Source organism: Nothoprocta perdicaria, unplaced genomic scaffold (genome assembly GCF_003342845.1).
Source record: "Nothoprocta perdicaria isolate Ctin4 unplaced genomic scaffold, notPer1 scaffold_111, whole genome shotgun sequence".
Taxonomy (NCBI): Eukaryota; Metazoa; Chordata; class Aves; order Tinamiformes; family Tinamidae; genus Nothoprocta; species Nothoprocta perdicaria.
Window position 1 is genome coordinate 1,062,830 of NW_020454217.1, and position 8,765 is coordinate 1,071,594.

Here is an 8,765-nt window from a genome sequence, read left to right on the forward strand (position 1 = left end):
CTGGCCTCAGGCTTTCCCAGAGGTTCGGGCACGTTTCGGGCACTGGTAAAACCTTGCAAGGTTTTACCTGGGCAGGTTGCGCCGCTCCCGTGCGAACCGAGCCAAATTCAGCTGCTTGAAGTCTCTTGCGAAGGAGTAGGAGGTGTGGGCATAGGAGTTGAAAGAAGTTGCTGCCAAAGCCAATAGAGAACTTAACGTTGTATTCAATTGTTTTTTAGATCCACAAAACGGAATGTTCTCTTTTCCAGTTCATTTAAGTTTTATGATGGGGTTAGCCTAAGCTGTGATTATATTAGCAGAGGGAGATAAATACTGATGGGTTTTCTGGTGGAAAATACATATTGTTTCTTTTTTTATTGAACTTCAGTTTTTACATGATTGTTTTTGTATTTTGGTCTTCGCCTAAATAATATGTTTATGTTCACTGTCTGTTTTCCAGTATTTTTCAATCCTCGAATAAGTGTTTAGGCATACAAAAAAACTTCTTAACATTTCTGTCTGTCATTGCTCCCTCCCTTAATTTCTGTACTCGAAGTGCAGATATCTAGCAGATAAACTGCAAGATCCCTTTATTTCTTTTATTTCTTTTGAGTGGTGGCCCTGCTTCATGGATAACTTCAATGACATCAGTCCTTGTTGTGTCTAACAGCACTAGCAAATAAAGATACATCAGCCCCGTGGGATTCTGGCAGTTTCAGCAGGGTCAGTTTTCCCTATGGGATATAGGGTGACAGCCCAACAGAAGCAGCATCAACCACAGAAAATTTGAAAAAGGTGCAAGCGCTTAATAGCCACAAACACAGATATTGCAAATGTGGCCCTCGGTCACAAACAATACTGCTAAATGATGCAAAGCTTTTGAAATTAACCTACACATAGCCCTTTGCATTTGAGAATCATCTGGGCCCAACAGAGCTTCACACGCAAAGGCTCTGTCCCTACCCCAGAGACACCCGTGTGATACCTTGGCCTTCCTGCAGGAACTGCTGCAATAGCTTTTATGGACAAATGGAAAATATTATGCATCAGTTTGTTGAACTACAATTTCAGAAAGTATTTTTCTTTAAAAGACTTAATCCTAATCATACTATGCCTCCCCAAATCCTCCTGCTGTTTTGCTATTTAAGTAGCACCACCTGTCAAGCATTTATCCTTGTGTTTGCTAAATAGTACAATAAAATGAGAGCTCAGTTTAAATGCAGAGCCAATCCCAAATTTCATTTCATCTAGTTTACTATTTCATCTTGCCTATGAAGGGTGTAAGGCTAAAGTCACTGTTAAAAAAGTTAAGGAATGGGAGTTAGTTAAGATCTCACATCTAAAACTAGTTAAAATCTATACAGTCTGATAATAAGCAGCAGGTTGTTTTCTGATCATCATTACACCTTTAGAGAAAACTGTACTTTAAAAAATTGTTAGCATCCTCTGTCAGTTTACTGTAGATGCAAAGTGCCTGGGACACTGGCTGAGTGATGCTGGGAGCTGGTGACTATGTGCAAAGCTAGTTCGCAGTCAGAAGAGCAAACTCAGTTTAGGTTAGTAAAGGTTGAATGTGATTTTTATCACAGGGCTCTTGACTGCCCTGCTCTTGCTTTACGCTCTTTGGGCAGCACAAGGCAGCCACAAGTTCCCCAGATGATTATTTCAGCCCAGAACGTGCAAAATACCACCCCCAACCCATGTTTCTCATGGGCTGTTCCCAGCTGCTTTTGTTACTCCCTTGAGAGGGATGCTCAGCTGGTCTGTGAGAGCCAGGCAGGGTCACACACTATTTCAGACTGACCTCAGGGTTAAACTTTATGCATCCTGCTATGGGAATTGCTAGCATAGAAAGGGGAGACGGTTTGGGCCGTGGAGAGTGAGGAGAAGTAGCAATAAAGCTTTAGTAGTTTCACCTTTTCTGATAATAAGGCCAGAAATGATGAACTGCAGGGTGTCTGTTTTCCAGTGAAAACTGTGTCACTTCCTTATGTGAGAGTTTCTAAAAATCAAAAATGAAGAAATACTAGAAGCAAGAACTTTAACTGTCATACGAAGCGAATTTTATAGTGTTAATGTAGGCAATCTAGAGAAGTGACAGGATTTGCCTTTAGTGTAGGTCTTGTTGAAATAATTAACACTAAAGAGATGAAGCTTTGAAGAAGAGAGTCCTGATATGCTATGAAATATTCATTTCTAGTAAGGCATCTAAATTAGAAGTGTAGAAACGGGAAATTGTTCCAAGAGTTCTCACCAAGTCTATGGAGTCGATGGGAACACAGAGGGGGAGAAGGAAGAAAAAGTTGTTTTCTTTCTATTTTGTTTTTTGTACTTAAGACTGAGATGGAGCTTACTGGGTTTATACTCATGATGAATCCCTTGCTGTTTCTTTCATGTAGTCAGATGATGCTGACCAAAACTATGAAAGAAATGTTTGAAATGGATGCCTAAGTGCCTTCTCCTATTCCAGCAATTTGTACTGCGGGATATAGAGAAATATGAACCAGCAAAGCTGCCTGAAGTGTTGGTTAACGCTGCTTGGCAAGATTTATTACTTCCAAAACAAGAGAAATTCGTCTCGGTTGACTGACGTTATGGTAGTAAGATCCCAATTAAAAATCCACATTATGTCAATACTTGAAAAGAATCCCTTTGTACTACTGTGTTGTAACAGGCTGCCAGCCAACGTCACCCGCATGTCTGCTTGGTAGCAAGAAAGATCTTCAGTGTCTCTTATTACTGAAATGAAACATTTTATATATATTTCAAAAGCATCCTGTCATTTTACATTAGATCACATACATTTAACTTTACTTTGAAAAGGAAAATAAGGTTCCTACCACTTATAGTTTGGCTTCCTTCCTTATCATTCACTTTCTCTCCTTCCTAAAGCATTTTTCAGCGAAAACTCCACTCTGCCAGCCAATTTGAAGCAGAAATGCTTCGCTGAAATGGGCAAAAGCTTCTACAGTGGAGAGCAGAGGGCAAAGAGCTCAAGCTTGGGTGCCCAGAGCGGCGTTGCTGGTCCTGCATGGGAGCTGAGCCTGGCACCGCTGCGGGGTGCGTCGGGGAGCAGGCCGATACTCACCGGTGATGTGCCCGTACTGTGAGCAAATGGAAAAGTACTCGGACAAGGACGTCTCAGAGCCTTCAGGTTGTACAGCAGCCTGTTACCATTAGTAATTCTTGCTTGTGTGGTGGTAACGCCTAGAGGCACTGGTTTGGATTGGGACTGTGCTGCCTCTGTGCAATACAAAGACCCAAGAAACCTTGTTGCCCCAGGAATAGGTTTGCCATGAGCCAGGGACACTGAAAACGTGCTGACGTCCAGCTAATTCTGATTAAATCTGCCCCAGAGCCAGGGAGCCGGCTTTCTGCCTTCAGAGCACCACCAGGAAGGGCAGGGATGTCCTCCGGTGTAGGACAGACACGGTGTAGGGTGTGGGTCCCTTCTTAACCTGGAGATCCCAGCGTTGTGTCAGTCCAATAGCACATTAAATGTGCCAGATCTATGAGGTGAAATATGTCAAACTCACTAAGTAGCCATTAGGATCATGCATAGTTTATGACAACATTTTTTAAAGATATTGAGAAAAGTGGCCTTCTTTAGGAATCAGCCTTTTCTTAAAGAAGCTTTTATCCCCTCCCATCTTTTCTGCAAACCGATTCTTGAGATCCCTGAGCAGCCTGCAACAGAGCTGTTTCACTATTTCCATCTGTTAGCATTCATTTATAGTCATTTGTATCACATGCAGGTTGCCAGCTTTCTTTGACCCTGCCTTTTTATTTCAGATTTTTAAAACATGCAGCACAGAGAGCTTCTGGTCTTCTAGGCACACCAGAACCAAGGGTGAGTAATGCCTATACACTGCTCTTGGCATCTTAAGTGTGACTTATCAAAGTGTGGATAACTATCCAAATTAACATAGTTTTCCTTGCTTGGATAGACATCCAAATTAATATTGTTTTCCTCACTTTTCCCTTTTCATCCATAGAGGCAGTAAAGTGAAATCTTTCTCTCAAGAGCTAACTCAGGCAGCGATGCACTCCATAATTCTCTTGAGAATAATGGGCAGAAAGAGAGCCTTCTGGAATACCATTTCTTTGGGATAAGATTCCCTTTTGGCCGGGAATATAAAAGCATGAGTTTTGACTACAGCATGGTTATGACTAGAATTATTAAAATGTGTAGCACTAGAGAAGTAAAACAAATTTAATTGCTCTTATAACGAGTAAGTTACTAAGAAGTAGATTGTAGTTAATGAAACTTTGCATTTAAGTAAAATGGGCTCTGTAGCTCACTGAAGTGGGAATCTAACCGCACTGGTTAATTTGTTATTTATCCAGAACACCGTTTGTTACGTTACCATTCTTCACAAGCGACGTTGTGTAGAAATGCCTCTCTTTACTCTCTTCTGTCTGACTGTAGATTGTCTGTAGAACTTGAATGTATTAATTTACATTAGAGCGCTGAATTAATTGATGAGAATTACAGAAGAGGGCCAGGGACACTAAGAGGTTGCTGGAGCAAACCTTGCTCTTTAGCTGCTCGCAGTCCTGCCTCGGTCGCTGTCTGCCACCCAGAGCTGGGCGAGCAGAGCCGGGGCACATGGCAGCTTTGGAGGGGAGCCTTAGTCACTGCAGTCCTGGTGAGTCAAGCATCCCCTTCCGTGTTTCCCCAGAGAGGAGTGACTTCAAACACAGCTAAATAATAAATGACTCCTCTCCTGACAAAACACAAGGAGGAAAATAATATTTCCAGGAGCTAAACAGATATAATGTCTGGCAGTAAACTAGTGTTTTATATGGTCCAAATAATTACCTATATTTTTTACTTACCTGTGACTCATTTCTAACCATAGATCACTTTTCATCCCCCAAGAGAAAAGGAGGAGAGAAGGGTAAAGAATGATCGAGCCCTCGCTCATCTTGCTGGCGGTGAGGCAAGGCTTACCTTAAAGAGCTCATTTCTGAGCTTTGGCCTCTCCTGGGGCTGCTTCTCCAGGGACTGACATTCCATCTTCCTCCTCCACATGTGCTAACGCTCCCAATGTCCATGTGCCCAGCACAGTATTTTTAGCACATATTACAACTCCCTAGATGGGAAGTAAAACCACAATGTTGTATCTCACTCCAACGGTATCACTTCAGGCTGCTGCCATGAGTTGGTACTTAAGTCATACATCCTTAATTACATCTGATACGTACTAGGATTGCATTCTTTGCCCTGGATGCTTGCTGTGGTATGTCATGTGTCAAATCACACCATGAGCAAAAAATATTTGCTCTACCTTTTTTGGGCAATTCTCACGGTCTCTGACTTAGGTGTGCATTCCCTGAGCGTGCTCTCAGCAGGAAGGCACCAGGAGTGAATGTGGGCCACGGGTCCCTGGTTCAAGGGGTGCCCTGTTTCAGCTTCCCCCCGACCAGGCTAATTTAGGCACCATTTCCTGAGCAATGCATGGGAAACAGACACCTACACAAGTGTTGTGGATTCCAGCTTTGGAGCGAATGCCTAACATTTAGGCACCGCAGAGCTTAGCGTTACTGGACCTGGGTCCTCCTGGTGGTCTCTTCAGTGACAGGCTCTTTCCATGAGCTCTTTGCAACCTGGCTTGTTTTTTTTTCCCAATATAGATACAACCAGTTCTCCACGTGACCACAAGCAACTTTCCTGCAGACACAAGCAAAAGGGAACAGTGGGATGGCAGCAAGTAGTTAGAAGGATGGTGAAGGATGGCCAGTTTCTTTCATTATCGCAGGTGGTTTATGCTAGCTTGAAGCATTTGTGACCAAATGGCTATGTGCAGCACGAACAACTTAGACCCACCATTGAGCTTTTACATTTCTCCCTTGAAGTCAGGTACGGCAGAGACTTGTGAGAACTAGAGAGCTCTGGTGCTAGCCCTGGTTTCCTAAGGGGAAAAATTCCAGCGGGATGTGCTCCACTGCAGCAGAGGAGACGCAAGAGGTGGCTGGACAAGGAGTGCTCGTCCCGTCTGCTCCCTCCGGAGCAGATCACCCTGTGCACCCCTCGGGACTGCAGCGAGGGGCCCCAAAGGGCCACCCTGGGACCCTGGCCTGGGGCTGGTGTGCCCGAGTCCCCCCGGCACCAGAGGAGGAGGGTGTCGGGCACTGGGGCTGTGCGGCTCCCCATACCTAAACTGTTCTTCAGGCCCCTTGGAACCGCTCTTTAAAGAGGAGAGGGTCTTTTAAAAAAAAAGAAAAACAAAAAAAAACCCAACACGATACACATGCAGCAGGAGTGGATGATGATGTAGGATGTTAAGGTCTCTGCCTCCCTGTAGCTCCAAGAGGAGCCTGAGGTCATCACTGGTATACGGATATATTCTTCTTCCTGAATCATACAGGGCTGTGTCATTTCTACCCAGCATGTACACTAGGGGAAAATGCAGTCCCTTATTTTCCAATGTCCTTTCAGATATGAATGCAAAAAGCAAAGGATTCATAGAGAAGAATCTCCGGTGAGACTGGGTTTTATTTTTTAGGGGGGGCATTTTTTTTTCCCCGGATCATAAAATGAATTTAACCTTTTAAAATAATTAAAGAGTTGGAGTTCTGTACAGCCCTAGGCATGTTTTAACAAAAACATGGTCCAGGTCTGTGGAGCTGAGAAAGTGGATCCCTGAGGTCTCTGTAAATTGCCTTTCAGAGAAAGTATTCCTTATACCAGAAAACACGATGCTTTCCTGCTCACAGCGACAGCTGTAGCAGGAGGGGAGGAGACTTCCAGACAAGGTTCCCCATCGAATGATGACATAGGATATGTGACCTTCCCAGTGGCATACGGGAGTGCTTGTGTGACGAGTAAGCTCCAGCTGGCATGACTTCCAAACCTGACCATAAATTGGTTGTCATCCACAGCTGTCAGAAATGCAAAGAAATTAACTCAGGTTCTTGTTGCTTCATCCTAACAGGAAGGACTAAAACATTTGCACATTGTAATTGCCAGACGTTGCATTGCTAAAGCTCAGCCGTGAAGCAGCTCTTGATGTGATATCTTTATCTGTTATTTTGACATCACTGAGCATAATATGCATTTAATTTTAGAGTAAAAAAGTACTGATGAGTCTTTATAAAGAGGTAACGAATGTTGGCACTCTACTGTTGTGGAAAGACCAAATAATTGAATGGTAAAGATACTGCGTTATGAAAAGGCAAATGCTTCAAGCTTATAATCTTGTGACTGCTCTGTATTCACATATGGATCCAGTTGAACTCAGTAGAATGACAGAATCTAAACCTAAATATGCTCACCTATAACCATTATTCTAAATACTTCTTTTTTTCTTTTTTTTTTTTTTCTTTTTTCCCCTCCCCTAAACAGATGGAGCAGCCTCTCCAGGAAGAGTAGAGTAAGGAAGTAATAATGCAAGTGAACTTGTACTGGAATGGGTACTTCTACCAAGGGTACGCTGATCACTGGATCAAAAAAACACAAGTGAGTAAATTCACTTGAAATTTCATCACAGCCTTTATTTCCTGTAAACATTCTTAAAACTTAGGAAATTAATAATTGTATATCTGTAAAATATATATGTATAATATATTAACATTAGTATTGTGTATTAATATATGTATAATAATGTAGGACACTTATCATTTACTTTTAAACAATTTAAATGTTATTATGTGTATGTTGCCTCTTTTCGTTATAAAGGGAAACTTGTGCTCTGGACAGACATTTGTAACAGCTCCGTGCCCAGGGAGGACCTTGCTGGCGTTTCCATCTCTCCCTTCTGTCCGTCAAGAACAGGATGTGCGACACACTTACATTGACCTGACCTCTCTGCGGCTGTTGGCAGGATGTTTTGCATGAAAGGTCCCGTGCTGCATGTTCTGCTGGTTTTGTTTGCTCAGCTACCAGAACCTGGCGCTGCACAGCAAGGGTTTCGCAGGAGCCACTTTGTGCAACATGGTAGAAATGGTAGAAGATACTTCGGGCCTGAGGATTTTGCCTTTCCTTGTACAGTGCTGCCTAGTAATATGTCATTACTTGGAGGGGTTCACTCTAAGTCTCTTTTCCGCTTATTTTGCTTTTCTTTTCTTTATGGTTGCTCCATAAAGATAGTTCTATTTCAGCAAAAAAAAAAAAAAAAAACCCAACTGAAAGTTGCTTAAATTTATTTCTAGGGGACACTGTCCTTGTGTGATTATTGTGTTACTCCTCAGGAGTTGCTCCTCATTGTTCAGGCCTGTAAGTTATGGAGAATGAAGGAAAGGAAGAGGTGAGCCTTACATAGCCTTATATAGCTAAAACAGTAAGCCTTATATAGCTAAAACAGCCAGGCACTAAAACATCTGCAATCACTGCATAAATAAACCATTTGATACCTTCAAAAGCTTTAACATATTCTATATTTGGAATATAATTAGCATCTGTGCTGACAGCTTACATGCCAAGTTTCAGTTTGATGCAAATTTAAAAAGCCCTGGATAAAAACTGCTAAAATATCAGGAGTTTATAAACATTACCTGATCCTAACTGACATTCAAACTAACCCGTTATTAAGCTGCAGTACTTATATGTACGACTTCATACACTGGAAAGTAATCTCCTTTAGAAGAGCTTTACCAAGTATATGATTGGGTCACCTGAAAGGCTGTTATAACTAGAACTGCTTAACTTGGGGGGATAGGGATGACATTAGAACAAGGCAGCGCTGGCTAGGGTGGCGCGGGTAGCGTGCTGATTGCTGTCCTCATGCACTGGACCTCTGCACTTAACCAAAAACACTGTAAAACTACACATTGCAAAGTTTGCA

At 42.5% G+C, this 8,765-nt stretch overlaps 1 long non-coding RNA gene across 1 annotated transcript; it reads left to right on the top strand.

Moving 5' to 3' along the window:
- The first annotated feature begins 3,081 nt into the window (after positions 1-3,081).
- On the top strand, positions 3,082-7,797 carry LOC112957904. The gene is made up of 4 exons (XR_003251297.1): positions 3,082-3,133; positions 3,772-3,829; positions 7,328-7,441; positions 7,661-7,797. It is a non-coding gene; the product is annotated as an uncharacterized LOC112957904 (long non-coding RNA).
- Positions 7,798-8,765: the final 968 nt, after the last annotated feature.